The 19440-nt window shown below is 45.2% G+C and overlaps 9 non-coding genes and 1 pseudogene across 9 annotated transcripts; all 10 read left to right on the plus strand.

The window, feature by feature from the left end:
• Positions 1-874: 874 nt before the first annotated feature.
• Positions 875-1065, plus strand: LOC138654963 (U2 spliceosomal RNA). The gene has a single exon (XR_011316558.1). It is a non-coding gene; the product is annotated as a U2 spliceosomal RNA (small nuclear RNA).
• A 6378-nt stretch (positions 1066-7443) lies between these two features.
• LOC138654974 (U2 spliceosomal RNA) lies at positions 7444-7659 on the plus strand (annotated as a pseudogene).
• Positions 7660-8831: 1172 nt separating this feature from the next.
• On the plus strand, positions 8832-9022 carry LOC138654964 (U2 spliceosomal RNA). The gene has a single exon (XR_011316559.1). It is a non-coding gene; the product is annotated as a U2 spliceosomal RNA (small nuclear RNA).
• Positions 9023-10194: 1172 nt separating this feature from the next.
• LOC138654966 (U2 spliceosomal RNA) lies at positions 10195-10385 on the plus strand. Its single transcript, XR_011316560.1, has one exon. It is a non-coding gene; the product is annotated as a U2 spliceosomal RNA (small nuclear RNA).
• Positions 10386-11556: 1171 nt separating this feature from the next.
• LOC138654967 (U2 spliceosomal RNA) lies at positions 11557-11747 on the plus strand. The gene has a single exon (XR_011316561.1). It is a non-coding gene; the product is annotated as a U2 spliceosomal RNA (small nuclear RNA).
• A 1172-nt stretch (positions 11748-12919) lies between these two features.
• Positions 12920-13110, plus strand: LOC138654968 (U2 spliceosomal RNA). Its single transcript, XR_011316562.1, has one exon. It is a non-coding gene; the product is annotated as a U2 spliceosomal RNA (small nuclear RNA).
• A 1172-nt stretch (positions 13111-14282) lies between these two features.
• LOC138654969 (U2 spliceosomal RNA) lies at positions 14283-14473 on the plus strand. Its single transcript, XR_011316563.1, has one exon. It is a non-coding gene; the product is annotated as a U2 spliceosomal RNA (small nuclear RNA).
• Positions 14474-15645: 1172 nt separating this feature from the next.
• On the plus strand, positions 15646-15836 carry LOC138654971 (U2 spliceosomal RNA). Its single transcript, XR_011316565.1, has one exon. It is a non-coding gene; the product is annotated as a U2 spliceosomal RNA (small nuclear RNA).
• Positions 15837-17008: 1172 nt separating this feature from the next.
• Positions 17009-17199, plus strand: LOC138654972 (U2 spliceosomal RNA). The gene has a single exon (XR_011316566.1). It is a non-coding gene; the product is annotated as a U2 spliceosomal RNA (small nuclear RNA).
• Positions 17200-18370: 1171 nt separating this feature from the next.
• On the plus strand, positions 18371-18561 carry LOC138654973 (U2 spliceosomal RNA). The gene has a single exon (XR_011316567.1). It is a non-coding gene; the product is annotated as a U2 spliceosomal RNA (small nuclear RNA).
• Positions 18562-19440: the final 879 nt, after the last annotated feature.

The following is a 19440-nucleotide window of genomic DNA, read 5'->3' on the forward strand; positions in this document are numbered from 1 at the left end:
CTGCCTGCCTGCCTGCCTGCCTGCCTGCCTGCCTGCCTGCCTGCCTGCTGTCTGTCAGCATGAAGTGTTTAAATTGAAGTATCCTACGAGTAGTTCGGCCATACATACTACATTTGTGACCGCATGCACAAATTCCTTTGTAAAACATTGGCTCCCTCTTGTGGACCACTGACTTTTAATTATGTGGTGTATGATATGTATTTCAATAAAGAAGGAAAAATGGTGTCTGTGATGATCTTGAATGTGCTAGTCTTGTCTATTTTGTCTTGTACTGTGTGAGTAGTATTCTAATGCTTTTGACCAACTGGGTGCGCTGCTGCTGCCTGCCCGCCTGCAGTAGATAGAATCTATGCACGGAACCTTCACCTGCTGCTGCTGTCACAATGGGGCCTTCAGCCATTGACTCCGGAACTCTCACGTGTCACAATGGGCTCTGGACTTATCTAAGGCAGAGAAAAATGGCGCCGTCTTCAGTCTGCTGCTGGAACAGCAGCAGACCACATGGTAGGGGGATTGTCTTTTTTTTTTTTAAAGGGGCAATTTGCAGACTTGCACTAATAGTTGCACTCTGGAGCGCCAAAGGGATGGAGGGTGTGTTCAGATGGGCGGAGTTATGCAGATCAGGCGGCGTTATGCAGATTAGGCGGAGTTAGGCAGATTTTTTAAAAACGCGTTGGGCCCAAATTGAACACACCCCCACACACCCCCACACACCCCCCACACGCCCCCACACACACCAGAACTGCCATTTGAGAAGGCATCCAGAGTTTAGAAAAAAAATGTCTTCCCCTGGGCAATCATCTTTTGGGCTCTCTCCACAGTGAGTCCTGGTTGTGGGCCATGGGGCGTCTGGAGTGGCAAACCATTTCAGGCTATCGCTTCTCGGCCTTTTGGCTAAGATCAAGTGTAGTATCTGTTCTTATCAGTTTAATATCTGATACGTCCCCTATTTGGGGACCATATATTAAATGGATTTTTAGAACAGGGAGCTGGAAATGGAGCTTGCTCTGTCCACTCCACGCATTGACCCGTTATTGCAGTATCTCCGGGAACAGTGCACCCCTTCTCTGATCCGGTTTCCAAAAACAGATTGAATTGAAATCAGCCCAGCAAGTTGTCATTTAACACTTTCTGAGAATTCTTTTCAGGGTCAAAGAAGCACGTTTCAGGTGGCAAATGTAGCAATTTGCTCAGTTTCACTGGACCGTTTGCAACATTTCCTGTGCCTTGCTTTCACCTGTGCATGTTCAGCATTGGATTGCATCCAATATGCAATCAATCAATCAAGCAATCAAGCAATCTTTGCTGGTTGCAACAGGTGTGTTAAGATGTAGGCCCGAATGAGGCCTTTGTAACAGTGTTGCTAATATATTGTGCCATCTACAAAATTAGGCCCCTGCCTGCCTGCCTGCCTGCCTGCCTGCCTGCCTGCCTGCCTGCCTGCCTGCTGTCTGTCAGCATGAAGTGTTTAAATTGAAGTATCCTACGAGTAGTTCGGCCATACATACTACATTTGTGACCGCATGCACAAATTCCTTTGTAAAACATTGGCTCCCTCTTGTGGACCACTGACTTTTAATTATGTGGTGTATGATATGTATTTCAATAAAGAAGGAAAAATGGTGTCTGTGATGATCTTGAATGTGCTAGTCTTGTCTATTTTGTCTTGTACTGTGTGAGTAGTATTCTAATGCTTTTGACCAACTGGGTGCGCTGCTGCTGCCTGCCCGCCTGCAGTAGATAGAATCTATGCACGGAACCTTCACCTGCTGCTGCTGTCACAATGGGGCCTTCAGCCATTGACTCCGGAACTCTCACGTGTCACAATGGGCTCTGGACTTATCTAAGGCAGAGAAAAATGGCGCCGTCTTCAGTCTGCTGCTGGAACAGCAGCAGACCACATGGTAGGGGGATTGTCTTTTTTTTTTTTAAAGGGGCAATTTGCAGACTTGCACTAATAGTTGCACTCTGGAGCGCCAAAGGGATGGAGGGTGTGTTCAGATGGGCGGAGTTATGCAGATCAGGCGGCGTTATGCAGATTAGGCGGAGTTAGGCAGATTTTTTAAAAACGCGTTGGGCCCAAATTGAACACACCCCCACACACCCCCACACACCCCCCACACGCCCCCACACACACCAGAACTGCCATTTGAGAAGGCATCCAGAGTTTAGAAAAAAAATGTCTTCCCCTGGGCAATCATCTTTTGGGCTCTCTCCACAGTGAGTCCTGGTTGTGGGCCATGGGGCGTCTGGAGTGGCAAACCATTTCAGGCTATCGCTTCTCGGCCTTTTGGCTAAGATCAGGGTTTATTGCCCTGGTCTTGGCTGAGAGGTGCTTGGGGTACCCGGCTCCTTGGCCTGGGGGGATCGTCTCACCTCTGGTGGGACTTCACCCCCCTGCTGCTATTGGGGAGTCGGCTTAGTCCCCTTGCATCCGGTTGTGATCCCCCGGCTATAGGCCGTGTCCGAGTGACGTCCCTCGTGGGAAGTTTTCTTCTTTCTGCTGTGGTAGAATATACCGACAGTCCATCGCTATGAATTTTGTCAAGAACACCATCCGGTTGACCGTGGACCCGAGCAATGGAGCCAAGAACAACGTGGTATTCATCATCCGGGATCTCATCGAGGAAAAGGCTGGAGCAAAGCGTACGGAGATCTTCAGTTGCAACGAATTTCCTCGTCAAGGTAATTACGACGTGACTTTTGTGGACCAAAACGTTTGCCTGAATGTGTTTGAGTGGCTACGGGCTAATGCTGAGGATCCTCTTCTGGAAGGAGTTGGCTGGATACCACTGTTTGGGTTACAAGAAAAAGAGGTAACTGTGACTGTGTATAACCCCTTCACGGACCCGGCTTTGTTGCAGAGCTTTCTCTCGCAATATTGTGAGTATGTAAAGTTAGGAGAACGGCAGGTGAATATCTTGGGCATCTTCAACTGTAAATATACGTTTCGTGTTAAATTGAAGAGGGACCCTGATAGTGTGGGTGGTTTCAGGCACCCTCCTGCAAATTTCTCTGTGGCAGGTCACAGAGGCTTTTTGACATACCCAGGACAGCCTCGTTTCTGTAGAAAATGTTTTTGTTTCGGACATGTACAGACAGAGTGTACTAAAGGACAGTGTTGCCGAAATTGCAGGAAAGAGGGGCATGCTGCTAACCAATGTCCTTCGCCTAAAACCTGTGATGTCTGTGGGAGTAGTGCACATATGTATAAAGACTGTCCCAATAGTGCACCTAGGCGGTCCGACAAAGAGCAAATGGAGGAAGAGTTGGCCAGGAGGGAAAGGGCAAGAATTGTAAAAGAAGTTGCAAGGATTGAGAGGGAGGAGGAAGAGAGAAGGAGGCGGAGTGCGAGTAGAGCCATGCCCCCTCCAGATTCAGAGAGTGTGAGTCTGAGGCCATGTTCTAGGGCAGAGAAAGAGGAGAAAAAGGAGGAAAAGAAGAAGAAAAAGAAGGAAAAAGAGTGGAGGAGGGAAGAGAAGGAGTTTTGGAGGGCAGCTGCAGAGGTGGAGGCGCATCTTCCTGAAATGGAAGTGCAGGGGCAGTTGCCTGAAATAATGACTTTTAGTGAGGCAATGGACGCCGCGGAGAGCGATGCGCAAATTTCGGAGGTGGATAGCCCTGAGCATTTGTCTAATCCCGAACATATTGAGGAGTTTGAGTCAGATGACGATAGAGCTGCAAAAAAGAGTCGGCGGGAGGATGATGGAGATGATGAGGAGGTGGAGAGTAGTACTCCTCAGAGAAAGATTGGCCCTGCAAGAAGGAGGACTGAGGGTGGTGAGATCAGTGGGTCAGACACTTGTTGTTCAATTCAGATGGTGGAGGAGGATAGTGGTGATGCTGGATAGTGTTACCATATACTGCACTAAATGTGTTGTTTTTTTCTCTTGTGAGCTTTGGTTTAGGCCAAAGGCTTTTATTTTCTGTGTAGTTAGTTGAAGTGTGGATTTTGTAAATATGGGGTTTACCATAATTTCACAAAATGTTAGAGTCTTTAAAAGTAAAGTTAGGAGAGCTGCAATTTTTGAGTTTTTAGCTATGCAAAATGCATCTATTTTTTGTTTACAAGAGTGTGGGGTAGTGGATGGTGTGAAAGGGGATGAATGGTCTTATGGTGCGTCTGTGTGGTCAGGGAGTGCATGTAATAAGAATGATGGGGTGGGAATATTGGTTAAAGGGAGAGAGGTGGTTTTGAATGATTATCTGGTGATTGAGGTAGGGAGGTGTATTTTGGCTAATTTTGAGTATAGGAATGTAAAGTTTTGTGTTATTAATATTTATGCGCCGGTTGATAAGAATGAGCGTAAAGCTTTATTTGAAAAAGTTAAGCTTTTTGTTCCAGGGAGGATGCCTGTAGTGGTTGTGGGGGATATGAATTGTGATGTGGGGAAAGTGAATGTGGATGTGTCAGGGAAGGCTTTGTTGGAGTTAGTGAGTGATTTTGATCTGGGTGATATGCAGCGTGTGTGTAGTGTGAGTCCTGTATTGAATACTTTTTTTTCTGAGAGTGGAAGGGTGCAATCTAGGTTGGATTATTGCTTTATTTCAAAAAATATAACTGCTGTTGATTATAAGCAAGAAAATGTTTTGTTTTCTGATCATGTGTGTATGAAGTGTGAGGTGGATATAAAGGTTGGTGGAGTGTTTGGGAAAGGGTTGTGGAAGTTAAATGTGAAGTTGTTAGAGAGTGAAGATGTGAGAAAGGAGTATGCAAGACGGTATGAAGGGTGGTGTAAGCGTAAAAATGGTTTTGGGAATGTTTGTGTTTGGTGGGATTGGGTGAAGAGACAAACAAAAATATTCTTTAAAAGTTTAGGGTATAAGTGTGCAGCTATTAAAAGAGAGAATTTTGTTAAATTGAATGCACGTTTGAGTGTATTGTATAAGTTGAGGGAAGGAGGAATGGAAGTGGAAGAAGAGATATTACAGGTGAAAAAGGATATTAATGACTTTTTGTTAGAGAAAGGGAGGAGTATAGTTTTTAGAGCAAAAATTGACAAAATGGAACATGATGAGAAATGTTCACGTTTTTTCTTTAAAAAGGTGTTTGGGAAGAAACAGAGTATGAGTGTGCTGAATGGGGAGGATGGAAGAGAAGTGAGTGGTGAGGATATGTGTGAAGAGGTGGCTAAGTTCTATGAGGAGTTGTATGCAGTGAAGTGGAGGGATGAGGGTTTGGAGAGTGATGTGTTAAATATGTTAGAAAGTAAGTTGTCTGAGACGGAAAGGGAGAGTGTGATGTGTGAGGTGACTAGTGATGAGGTGTGGAAGGTGATGAATAGTATGGCGCTAAATAAGACGCCAGGGGAGGATGGTCTCCCAGTAGAGTTTTATCGAGTGATGTGGGATGTGATTGGTAATGACTTTGTGGAGGTGTGTAAGTATATGTGGTTAAATATGGAGGTGGCTGAGAGTATGCGTGCGGGAATGGTTGTGTTGATACCTAAAAAGGGGGATTTGAAGAGTTTGAGGAATTGGAGGCCGATAACGTTATTAAACTGTGATTATAAAATCTATGCAAAATTAATGGCGAATAGGATGCGTGATGTGATAGAGAGTGTGATTGGGGATGAACAGTGTTGTGCGGTACCTGGGAGGCGTATACATGATTGTGTGTGTATGCTAAGAGATTGTCTATGGGACTGTATGGGGCGAAAGAAGAGTGCGTTTTTGTTGAGTTTAGATTTTGAGAAGGCGTATGATAGATTATCGCATGGGTTTTTGTTTAGTGTGTTGCTAAGAATGGGTTTTCCAGCTGATTTTGTTGGGAGAGTGAGGAGTTTATATAAGGATATTTACAGTTGTGTTTTGATGAATGGTTATGTGGGAAGGAGAGTGAATGTCTTTTCAGGGGTTCGTCAAGGGTGTCCTTTGTCACCTGTGGCCTTTATTTGTGCAATTGAGCCTTTGTTGTGTATGCTGAGGAAAGATAAGGTGGTTAGGGGCGTGCAAGTGCCAGGAGGAGGGGGTAGAGAGTGGAAAGTTAGTGGTTATATGGATGATGTGTGTGTATTGTGCGATTCAGAATGTTCGGTGAGGCGGGTGAAGTTATTAGTGTCCTTTTTTTGTGGTGCGTCTGCATTTAAGGTTAATTGGGAAAAGAGTGAGTGTAAGGTATTTGGAAATGGTGTTTTAAGTAGGGATGTTGGAGTGAATGTGGTTAATGGGCCTATTAAAATATTGGGTGTGAAGTTTTCAGAGAAGTTGGATGGGAAGGAAAGTTGGAATGATGCGAAAGAGAAGGTTGAGCGGAAGCTGTGTTTTTGGAGGTTGAGAAACCTTACGTTTTTTGGAAAGATCTTGGTTATAAAGAGTGTGGTGTTGCCGATTTTTTTGTATGTAGCAGTAGTGTTTCCACCAGGGTATATGTGTGTGAGGAGTTTGAATAGGATTCTGTTTGTGTTTTTATGGAATTCAAAGATGGAGAGGGCTAGGAGAGAAATTTTGGTGAAGAGATTGGAGAAAGGTGGGTTGGGTTTTCCAAATTTGGAAGTTTTTTTTGGTGTGAATATTGTTGTGTATGTGCTGAAAGTGATAAGGGCGGATGGGAAATTTTCATCTATGTGTAGGTATTTATTTGGAGCGTATCTGTTTAAGTTGAAATGGAGAGAAAGGGATTTGAGGTGTCCGGTTGCTTTTGAGGTTCCTGTATGGTATGTGTGGGTTTATAAGTTTTTGGTGAAGTATGAGTTGTGTGATGTGGATGTAAGACTAGTGGAAAAGAAGAAGGCTGTGTATAGAATGATTGAGTGTAGAGAGATAGAGTGTGATATCAATATGGTTAGAGGAGCTGATGTACAAAAGGTGTGGAAGAAAGTACGGATGGATGGTATGACAAACAGACAGAGTGAGATTGTGTGGCAGTCATTGCATGGAGTGTTACCAGTAAGAGAGTTTCAGAGAAATAGGGGTTTAGTGAGGAGTGAGAGGTGTCCGAGAGAAGGTTGTGGTGGGTGTGAAAGTGTAATACATGTGTTTTGGAATTGTCAGTACGCTAGAGATGTGATTGGAAGAATGGGTCCTTTGTGCAAAGAACTGTGTGGTGTGAATTTTTTATCCTTTGAGTTGTTCATGTTTGGTTTAGGGTTGTGTGATGGAGTGAAGGAGAGAGTGTTGTGGTTAATGCTTGCATGTATAAAGGAAGTGTTATGGGATGTGAGAAATGTGCATGTGTTCAAGAGGAAGAATATTGAGGTTAGAAATACCGTGAAGGTGATTTTGGGGAAGATATATGTTTGTTTTTTGTGGGATAAGAAAAGGAAGGGGGAGGTGGATGCGGAAGGAATTTGGAAGGTTAAAAAGTGGAGATATTTTGTTAATACTTCTTGATTTGTTCTTTTGTTATGTAAATATGTATTTTGAAAAAAGAAAGATTTTTCCGATGATGATGGGAACGGCTTTTTGTGTTTCAATTTTGACACAGCTGTTTGGGTATGTTTCTTCGGTTTTGGATTTCTAGACCGTGAAATTCCCCATCTGAGGGAGAAAAAAAAAAAAAAAAAATCTGTTCTTATCAGTTTAATATCTGATACGTCCCCTATTTGGGGACCATATATTAAATGGATTTTTAGAACAGGGAGCTGGAAATGGAGCTTGCTCTGTCCACTCCACGCATTGACCCGTTATTGCAGTATCTCCGGGAACAGTGCACCCCTTCTCTGATCCGGTTTCCAAAAACAGATTGAATTGAAATCAGCCCAGCAAGTTGTCATTTAACACTTTCTGAGAATTCTTTTCAGGGTCAAAGAAGCACGTTTCAGGTGGCAAATGTAGCAATTTGCTCAATTTCACTGGACCGTTTGCAACATTTCCTGTGCCTTGCTTTCACCTGTGCATGTTCAGCATTGGATTGCATCCAATATGCAATCAATCAATCAATCAATCAAGCAATCTTTGCTGGTTGCAACAGGTGTGTTAAGATGTAGGCCCGAATGAGGCCTTTGTAACAGTGTTGCTAATATATTGTGCCATCTACAAAATTAGGCCCCTGCCTGCTGTCTGTCAGCATGAAGTGTTTAAATTGAAGTATCCTACGAGTAGTTCGGCCATACATACTACATTTGTGACCGCATGCACAAATTCCTTTGTAAAACATTGGCTCCCTCTTGTGGACCACTGACTTTTAATTATGTGGTGTATGATATGTATTTCAATAAAGAAGGAAAAATGGTGTCTGTGATGATCTTGAATGTGCTAGTCTTGTCTATTTTGTCTTGTACTGTGTGAGTAGTATTCTAATGCTTTTGACCAACTGGGTGCGCTGCTGCTGCTGCCTGCCTGCCTGCCTGCAGTAGATAGAATCTATGCACGGAACCTTCACCTGCTGCTGCTGTCACAATGGGGCCTTCAGCCATTGACTCCGGAACTCTCACGTGTCACAATGGGCTCTGGACTTATCTAAGGCAGAGAAAAATGGCGCCGTCTTCAGTCTGCTGCTGGAACAGCAGCAGACCACATGGCAGGGGGATTGTCTTTTTTTTTTTTAAAGGGGCAATTTGCAGACTTGCACTAATAGTTGCACTCTGGAGCGCCAAAGGGATGGAGGGTGTGTTCAGATGGGCGGAGTTATGCAGATCAGGCGGAGTTATGCAGATTAGGCGGAGTTAGGCAGATTTTTTAAAAACGCGTTGGGCCCAACTTGAACACACCCCCACACACCCCCACACACCCCCCACACGCCCCCACACACACCAGAACTGCCATTTGAGAAGGCATCCAGAGTTTAGAAAAAAAATGTCTTCCCCTGGGCAATCATCTTTTGGGCTCTCTCCACAGTGAGTCCTGGTTGTGGGCCATGGGGCGTCTGGAGTGGCAAACCATTTCAGGCTATCGCTTCTCGGCCTTTTGGCTAAGATCAAGTGTAGTATCTGTTCTTATCAGTTTAATATCTGATACGTCCCCTATTTGGGGACCATATATTAAATGGATTTTTAGAACAGGGAGCTGGAAATGGAGCTTGCTCTGTCCACTCCACGCATTGACCCGTTATTGCAGTATCTCCGGGAACAGTGCACCCCTTCTCTGATCCGGTTTCCAAAAACAGATTGAATTGAAATCAGCCCAGCAAGTTGTCATTTAACACTTTCTGAGAATTCTTTTCAGGGTCAAAGAAGCACGTTTCAGGTGGCAAATGTAGCAATTTGCTCAATTTCACTGGACCGTTTGCAACATTTCCTGTGCCTTGCTTTCACCTGTGCATGTTCAGCATTGGATTGCATCCAATATGCAATCAATCAATCAATCAATCAAGCAATCTTTGCTGGTTGCAACAGGTGTGTTAAGATGTAGGCCCGAATGAGGCCTTTGTAACAGTGTTGCTAATATATTGTGCCATCTACAAAATTAGGCCCCTGCCTGCTGTCTGTCAGCATGAAGTGTTTAAATTGAAGTATCCTACGAGTAGTTCGGCCATACATACTACATTTGTGACCGCATGCACAAATTCCTTTGTAAAACATTGGCTCCCTCTTGTGGACCACTGACTTTTAATTATGTGGTGTATGATATGTATTTCAATAAAGAAGGAAAAATGGTGTCTGTGATGATCTTGAATGTGCTAGTCTTGTCTATTTTGTCTTGTACTGTGTGAGTAGTATTCTAATGCTTTTGACCAACTGGGTGCGCTGCTGCTGCTGCCTGCCTGCCTGCCTGCAGTAGATAGAATCTATGCACGGAACCTTCACCTGCTGCTGCTGTCACAATGGGGCCTTCAGCCATTGACTCCGGAACTCTCACGTGTCACAATGGGCTCTGGACTTATCTAAGGCAGAGAAAAATGGCGCCGTCTTCAGTCTGCTGCTGGAACAGCAGCAGACCACATGGCAGGGGGATTGTCTTTTTTTTTTTTAAAGGGGCAATTTGCAGACTTGCACTAATAGTTGCACTCTGGAGCGCCAAAGGGATGGAGGGTGTGTTCAGATGGGCGGAGTTATGCAGATCAGGCGGAGTTATGCAGATTAGGCGGAGTTAGGCAGATTTTTTAAAAACGCGTTGGGCCCAACTTGAACACACCCCCACACACCCCCACACACCCCCCACACGCCCCCACACACACCAGAACTGCCATTTGAGAAGGCATCCAGAGTTTAGAAAAAAAATGTCTTCCCCTGGGCAATCATCTTTTGGGCTCTCTCCACAGTGAGTCCTGGTTGTGGGCCATGGGGCGTCTGGAGTGGCAAACCATTTCAGGCTATCGCTTCTCGGCCTTTTGGCTAAGATCAAGTGTAGTATCTGTTCTTATCAGTTTAATATCTGATACGTCCCCTATTTGGGGACCATATATTAAATGGATTTTTAGAACAGGGAGCTGGAAATGGAGCTTGCTCTGTCCACTCCACGCATTGACCCGTTATTGCAGTATCTCCGGGAACAGTGCACCCCTTCTCTGATCCGGTTTCCAAAAACAGATTGAATTGAAATCAGCCCAGCAAGTTGTCATTTAACACTTTCTGAGAATTCTTTTCAGGGTCAAAGAAGCACGTTTCAGGTGGCAAATGTAGCAATTTGCTCAATTTCACTGGACCGTTTGCAACATTTCCTGTGCCTTGCTTTCACCTGTGCATGTTCAGCATTGGATTGCATCCAATATGCAATCAATCAATCAATCAATCAAGCAATCTTTGCTGGTTGCAACAGGTGTGTTAAGATGTAGGCCCGAATGAGGCCTTTGTAACAGTGTTGCTAATATATTGTGCCATCTACAAAATTAGGCCCCTGCCTGCTGTCTGTCAGCATGAAGTGTTTAAATTGAAGTATCCTACGAGTAGTTCGGCCATACATACTACATTTGTGACCGCATGCACAAATTCCTTTGTAAAACATTGGCTCCCTCTTGTGGACCACTGACTTTTAATTATGTGGTGTATGATATGTATTTCAATAAAGAAGGAAAAATGGTGTCTGTGATGATCTTGAATGTGCTAGTCTTGTCTATTTTGTCTTGTACTGTGTGAGTAGTATTCTAATGCTTTTGACCAACTGGGTGCGCTGCTGCTGCTGCCTGCCTGCCTGCCTGCAGTAGATAGAATCTATGCACGGAACCTTCACCTGCTGCTGCTGTCACAATGGGGCCTTCAGCCATTGACTCCGGAACTCTCACGTGTCACAATGGGCTCTGGACTTATCTAAGGCAGAGAAAAATGGCGCCGTCTTCAGTCTGCTGCTGGAACAGCAGCAGACCACATGGCAGGGGGATTGTCTTTTTTTTTTTTAAAGGGGCAATTTGCAGACTTGCACTAATAGTTGCACTCTGGAGCGCCAAAGGGATGGAGGGTGTGTTCAGATGGGCGGAGTTATGCAGATCAGGCGGAGTTATGCAGATTAGGCGGAGTTAGGCAGATTTTTTAAAAACGCGTTGGGCCCAACTTGAACACACCCCCACACACCCCCACACACCCCCACACGCCCCCACACACACCAGAACTGCCATTTGAGAAGGCATCCAGAGTTTAGAAAAAAAATGTCTTCCCCTGGGCAATCATCTTTTGGGCTCTCTCCACAGTGAGTCCTGGTTGTGGGCCATGGGGCGTCTGGAGTGGCAAACCATTTCAGGCTATCGCTTCTCGGCCTTTTGGCTAAGATCAAGTGTAGTATCTGTTCTTATCAGTTTAATATCTGATACGTCCCCTATTTGGGGACCATATATTAAATGGATTTTTAGAACAGGGAGCTGGAAATGGAGCTTGCTCTGTCCACTCCACGCATTGACCCGTTATTGCAGTATCTCCGGGAACAGTGCACCCCTTCTCTGATCCGGTTTCCAAAAACAGATTGAATTGAAATCAGCCCAGCAAGTTGTCATTTAACACTTTCTGAGAATTCTTTTCAGGGTCAAAGAAGCACGTTTCAGGTGGCAAATGTAGCAATTTGCTCAATTTCACTGGACCGTTTGCAACATTTCCTGTGCCTTGCTTTCACCTGTGCATGTTCAGCATTGGATTGCATCCAATATGCAATCAATCAATCAATCAATCAAGCAATCTTTGCTGGTTGCAACAGGTGTGTTAAGATGTAGGCCCGAATGAGGCCTTTGTAACAGTGTTGCTAATATATTGTGCCATCTACAAAATTAGGCCCCTGCCTGCTGTCTGTCAGCATGAAGTGTTTAAATTGAAGTATCCTACGAGTAGTTCGGCCATACATACTACATTTGTGACCGCATGCACAAATTCCTTTGTAAAACATTGGCTCCCTCTTGTGGACCACTGACTTTTAATTATGTGGTGTATGATATGTATTTCAATAAAGAAGGAAAAATGGTGTCTGTGATGATCTTGAATGTGCTAGTCTTGTCTATTTTGTCTTGTACTGTGTGAGTAGTATTCTAATGCTTTTGACCAACTGGGTGCGCTGCTGCTGCTGCCTGCCTGCCTGCCTGCAGTAGATAGAATCTATGCACGGAACCTTCACCTGCTGCTGCTGTCACAATGGGGCCTTCAGCCATTGACTCCGGAACTCTCACGTGTCACAATGGGCTCTGGACTTATCTAAGGCAGAGAAAAATGGCGCCGTCTTCAGTCTGCTGCTGGAACAGCAGCAGACCACATGGCAGGGGGATTGTCTTTTTTTTTTTTAAAGGGGCAATTTGCAGACTTGCACTAATAGTTGCACTCTGGAGCGCCAAAGGGATGGAGGGTGTGTTCAGATGGGCGGAGTTATGCAGATCAGGCGGAGTTATGCAGATTAGGCGGAGTTAGGCAGATTTTTTAAAAACGCGTTGGGCCCAACTTGAACACACCCCCACACACCCCCACACACCCCCCACACGCCCCCACACACACCAGAACTGCCATTTGAGAAGGCATCCAGAGTTTAGAAAAAAAATGTCTTCCCCTGGGCAATCATCTTTTGGGCTCTCTCCACAGTGAGTCCTGGTTGTGGGCCATGGGGCGTCTGGAGTGGCAAACCATTTCAGGCTATCGCTTCTCGGCCTTTTGGCTAAGATCAAGTGTAGTATCTGTTCTTATCAGTTTAATATCTGATACGTCCCCTATTTGGGGACCATATATTAAATGGATTTTTAGAACAGGGAGCTGGAAATGGAGCTTGCTCTGTCCACTCCACGCATTGACCCGTTATTGCAGTATCTCCGGGAACAGTGCACCCCTTCTCTGATCCGGTTTCCAAAAACAGATTGAATTGAAATCAGCCCAGCAAGTTGTCATTTAACACTTTCTGAGAATTCTTTTCAGGGTCAAAGAAGCACGTTTCAGGTGGCAAATGTAGCAATTTGCTCAATTTCACTGGACCGTTTGCAACATTTCCTGTGCCTTGCTTTCACCTGTGCATGTTCAGCATTGGATTGCATCCAATATGCAATCAATCAATCAATCAATCAAGCAATCTTTGCTGGTTGCAACAGGTGTGTTAAGATGTAGGCCCGAATGAGGCCTTTGTAACAGTGTTGCTAATATATTGTGCCATCTACAAAATTAGGCCCCTGCCTGCTGTCTGTCAGCATGAAGTGTTTAAATTGAAGTATCCTACGAGTAGTTCGGCCATACATACTACATTTGTGACCGCATGCACAAATTCCTTTGTAAAACATTGGCTCCCTCTTGTGGACCACTGACTTTTAATTATGTGGTGTATGATATGTATTTCAATAAAGAAGGAAAAATGGTGTCTGTGATGATCTTGAATGTGCTAGTCTTGTCTATTTTGTCTTGTACTGTGTGAGTAGTATTCTAATGCTTTTGACCAACTGGGTGCGCTGCTGCTGCTGCCTGCCTGCCTGCCTGCAGTAGATAGAATCTATGCACGGAACCTTCACCTGCTGCTGCTGTCACAATGGGGCCTTCAGCCATTGACTCCGGAACTCTCACGTGTCACAATGGGCTCTGGACTTATCTAAGGCAGAGAAAAATGGCGCCGTCTTCAGTCTGCTGCTGGAACAGCAGCAGACCACATGGCAGGGGGATTGTCTTTTTTTTTTTTAAAGGGGCAATTTGCAGACTTGCACTAATAGTTGCACTCTGGAGCGCCAAAGGGATGGAGGGTGTGTTCAGATGGGCGGAGTTATGCAGATCAGGCGGAGTTATGCAGATTAGGCGGAGTTAGGCAGATTTTTTAAAAACGCGTTGGGCCCAACTTGAACACACCCCCACACACCCCCACACACCCCCCACACGCCCCCACACACACCAGAACTGCCATTTGAGAAGGCATCCAGAGTTTAGAAAAAAAATGTCTTCCCCTGGGCAATCATCTTTTGGGCTCTCTCCACAGTGAGTCCTGGTTGTGGGCCATGGGGCGTCTGGAGTGGCAAACCATTTCAGGCTATCGCTTCTCGGCCTTTTGGCTAAGATCAAGTGTAGTATCTGTTCTTATCAGTTTAATATCTGATACGTCCCCTATTTGGGGACCATATATTAAATGGATTTTTAGAACAGGGAGCTGGAAATGGAGCTTGCTCTGTCCACTCCACGCATTGACCCGTTATTGCAGTATCTCCGGGAACAGTGCACCCCTTCTCTGATCCGGTTTCCAAAAACAGATTGAATTGAAATCAGCCCAGCAAGTTGTCATTTAACACTTTCTGAGAATTCTTTTCAGGGTCAAAGAAGCACGTTTCAGGTGGCAAATGTAGCAATTTGCTCAATTTCACTGGACCGTTTGCAACATTTCCTGTGCCTTGCTTTCACCTGTGCATGTTCAGCATTGGATTGCATCCAATATGCAATCAATCAATCAATCAATCAAGCAATCTTTGCTGGTTGCAACAGGTGTGTTAAGATGTAGGCCCGAATGAGGCCTTTGTAACAGTGTTGCTAATATATTGTGCCATCTACAAAATTAGGCCCCTGCCTGCTGTCTGTCAGCATGAAGTGTTTAAATTGAAGTATCCTACGAGTAGTTCGGCCATACATACTACATTTGTGACCGCATGCACAAATTCCTTTGTAAAACATTGGCTCCCTCTTGTGGACCACTGACTTTTAATTATGTGGTGTATGATATGTATTTCAATAAAGAAGGAAAAATGGTGTCTGTGATGATCTTGAATGTGCTAGTCTTGTCTATTTTGTCTTGTACTGTGTGAGTAGTATTCTAATGCTTTTGACCAACTGGGTGCGCTGCTGCTGCTGCCTGCCTGCCTGCCTGCAGTAGATAGAATCTATGCACGGAACCTTCACCTGCTGCTGCTGTCACAATGGGGCCTTCAGCCATTGACTCCGGAACTCTCACGTGTCACAATGGGCTCTGGACTTATCTAAGGCAGAGAAAAATGGCGCCGTCTTCAGTCTGCTGCTGGAACAGCAGCAGACCACATGGCAGGGGGATTGTCTTTTTTTTTTTTAAAGGGGCAATTTGCAGACTTGCACTAATAGTTGCACTCTGGAGCGCCAAAGGGATGGAGGGTGTGTTCAGATGGGCGGAGTTATGCAGATCAGGCGGAGTTATGCAGATTAGGCGGAGTTAGGCAGATTTTTTAAAAACGCGTTGGGCCCAACTTGAACACACCCCCACACACCCCCACACACCCCCCACACGCCCCCACACACACCAGAACTGCCATTTGAGAAGGCATCCAGAGTTTAGAAAAAAAATGTCTTCCCCTGGGCAATCATCTTTTGGGCTCTCTCCACAGTGAGTCCTGGTTGTGGGCCATGGGGCGTCTGGAGTGGCAAACCATTTCAGGCTATCGCTTCTCGGCCTTTTGGCTAAGATCAAGTGTAGTATCTGTTCTTATCAGTTTAATATCTGATACGTCCCCTATTTGGGGACCATATATTAAATGGATTTTTAGAACAGGGAGCTGGAAATGGAGCTTGCTCTGTCCACTCCACGCATTGACCCGTTATTGCAGTATCTCCGGGAACAGTGCACCCCTTCTCTGATCCGGTTTCCAAAAACAGATTGAATTGAAATCAGCCCAGCAAGTTGTCATTTAACACTTTCTGAGAATTCTTTTCAGGGTCAAAGAAGCACGTTTCAGGTGGCAAATGTAGCAATTTGCTCAATTTCACTGGACCGTTTGCAACATTTCCTGTGCCTTGCTTTCACCTGTGCATGTTCAGCATTGGATTGCATCCAATATGCAATCAATCAATCAATCAATCAAGCAATCTTTGCTGGTTGCAACAGGTGTGTTAAGATGTAGGCCCGAATGAGGCCTTTGTAACAGTGTTGCTAATATATTGTGCCATCTACAAAATTAGGCCCCTGCCTGCTGTCTGTCAGCATGAAGTGTTTAAATTGAAGTATCCTACGAGTAGTTCGGCCATACATACTACATTTGTGACCGCATGCACAAATTCCTTTGTAAAACATTGGCTCCCTCTTGTGGACCACTGACTTTTAATTATGTGGTGTATGATATGTATTTCAATAAAGAAGGAAAAATGGTGTCTGTGATGATCTTGAATGTGCTAGTCTTGTCTATTTTGTCTTGTACTGTGTGAGTAGTATTCTAATGCTTTTGACCAACTGGGTGCGCTGCTGCTGCTGCCTGCCTGCCTGCCTGCAGTAGATAGAATCTATGCACGGAACCTTCACCTGCTGCTGCTGTCACAATGGGGCCTTCAGCCATTGACTCCGGAACTCTCACGTGTCACAATGGGCTCTGGACTTATCTAAGGCAGAGAAAAATGGCGCCGTCTTCAGTCTGCTGCTGGAACAGCAGCAGACCACATGGCAGGGGGATTGTCTTTTTTTTTTTTAAAGGGGCAATTTGCAGACTTGCACTAATAGTTGCACTCTGGAGCGCCAAAGGGATGGAGGGTGTGTTCAGATGGGCGGAGTTATGCAGATCAGGCGGAGTTATGCAGATTAGGCGGAGTTAGGCAGATTTTTTAAAAACGCGTTGGGCCCAACTTGAACACACCCCCACACACCCCCACACACCCCCCACACGCCCCCACACACACCAGAACTGCCATTTGAGAAGGCATCCAGAGTTTAGAAAAAAAATGTCTTCCCCTGGGCAATCATCTTTTGGGCTCTCTCCACAGTGAGTCCTGGTTGTGGGCCATGGGGCGTCTGGAGTGGCAAACCATTTCAGGCTATCGCTTCTCGGCCTTTTGGCTAAGATCAAGTGTAGTATCTGTTCTTATCAGTTTAATATCTGATACGTCCCCTATTTGGGGACCATATATTAAATGGATTTTTAGAACAGGGAGCTGGAAATGGAGCTTGCTCTGTCCACTCCACGCATTGACCCGTTATTGCAGTATCTCCGGGAACAGTGCACCCCTTCTCTGATCCGGTTTCCAAAAACAGATTGAATTGAAATCAGCCCAGCAAGTTGTCATTTAACACTTTCTGAGAATTCTTTTCAGGGTCAAAGAAGCACGTTTCAGGTGGCAAATGTAGCAATTTGCTCAATTTCACTGGACCGTTTGCAACATTTCCTGTGCCTTGCTTTCACCTGTGCATGTTCAGCATTGGATTGCATCCAATATGCAATCAATCAATCAATCAATCAAGCAATCTTTGCTGGTTGCAACAGGTGTGTTAAGATGTAGGCCCGAATGAGGCCTTTGTAACAGTGTTGCTAATATATTGTGCCATCTACAAAATTAGGCCCCTGCCTGCTGTCTGTCAGCATGAAGTGTTTAAATTGAAGTATCCTACGAGTAGTTCGGCCATACATACTACATTTGTGACCGCATGCACAAATTCCTTTGTAAAACATTGGCTCCCTCTTGTGGACCACTGACTTTTAATTATGTGGTGTATGATATGTATTTCAATAAAGAAGGAAAAATGGTGTCTGTGATGATCTTGAATGTGCTAGTCTTGTCTATTTTGTCTTGTACTGTGTGAGTAGTATTCTAATGCTTTTGACCAACTGGGTGCGCTGCTGCTGCTGCCTGCCTGCCTGCCTGCAGTAGATAGAATCTATGCACGGAACCTTCACCTGCTGCTGCTGTCACAATGGGGCCTTCAGCCATTGACTCCGGAACTCTCACGTGTCACAATGGGCTCTGGACTTATCTAAGGCAGAGAAAAATGGCGCCGTCTTCAGTCTGCTGCTGGAACAGCAGCAGACCACATGGCAGGGGGATTGTCTTTTTTTTTTTAAAGGGGCAATTTGCAGACTTGCACTAATAGTTGCACTCTGGAGCGCCAAAGGGATGGAGGGTGTGTTCAGATGGGCGGAGTTATGCAGATCAGGCGGAGTTATGCAGATTAGGCGGAGTTAGGCAGATTTTTTAAAAACGCGTTGGGCCCAACTTGAACACACCCCCACACACCCCCACACACCCCCCACACGCCCCCACACACACCAGAACTGCCATTTGAGAAGGCATCCAGAGTTTAGAAAAAAAATGTCTTCCCCTGGGCAATCATCTTTTGGGCTCTCTCCACAGTGAGTCCTGGTTGTGGGCCATGGGGCGTCTGGAGTGGCAAACCATTTCAGGCTATCGCTTCTCGGCCTTTTGGCTAAGATCAAGTGTAGTATCTGTTCTTATCAGTTTAATATCTGATACGTCCCCTATTTGGGGACCATATATTAAATGGATTTTTAGAACAGGGAGCTGGAAATGGAGCTTGCTCTGTCCACTCCACGCATTGACCCGTTATTGCAGTATCTCCGGGAACAGTGCACCCCTTCTCTGATCCGGTTTCCAAAAACAGATTGAATTGAAATCAGCCCAGCAAGTTGTCATTTAACACTTTCTGAGAATTCTTTTCAGGGTCAAAGAAGCACGTTTCAGGTGGCAAATGTAGCAATTTGCTCAATTTCACTGGACCGTTTGCAACATTTCCTGTGCCTTGCTTTCACCTGTGCATGTTCAGCATTGGATTGCATCCAATATGCAATCAATCAATCAATCAATCAAGCAATCTTTGCTGGTTGCAACAGGTGTGTTAAGATGTAGGCCCGAATGAGGCCTTTGTAACAGTGTTGCTAATATATTGTGCCATCTACAAAATTAGGCCCCTGCCTGCTGTCTGTCAGCATGAAGTGTTTAAATTGAAGTATCCTACGAGTAGTTCGGCCATACATACTACATTTGTGACCGCATGCACAAATTCCTTTGTAAAACATTGGCTCCCTCTTGTGGACCACTGACTTTTAATTATGTGGTGTATGATATGTATTTCAATAAAGAAGGAAAAATGGTGTCTGTGATGATCTTGAATGTGCTAGTCTTGTCTATTTTGTCTTGTACTGTGTGAGTAGTATTCTAATGCTTTTGACCAACTGGGTGCGCTGCTGCTGCTGCCTGCCTGCCTGCCTGCAGTAGATAGAATCTATGCACGGAACCTTCACCTGCTGCTGCTGTCACAATGGGGCCTTCAGCCATTGACTCCGGAACTCTCACGTGTCACAATGGGCTCTGGACTTATCTAAGGCAGAGAAAAATGGCGCCGTCTTCAGTCTGCTGCTGGAACAGCAGCAGACCACATGGCAGGGGGATTGTCTTTTTTTTTTTTAAAGGGGCAATTTGCAGACTTGCACTAATAGTTGCACTCTGGAGCGCCAAA

The sequence above is a fragment of the Ranitomeya imitator genome, unplaced genomic scaffold (genome assembly GCF_032444005.1).
Source record: "Ranitomeya imitator isolate aRanImi1 unplaced genomic scaffold, aRanImi1.pri SCAFFOLD_482, whole genome shotgun sequence".
Lineage (NCBI taxonomy): Eukaryota > Metazoa > Chordata > Amphibia > Anura > Dendrobatidae > Ranitomeya > Ranitomeya imitator.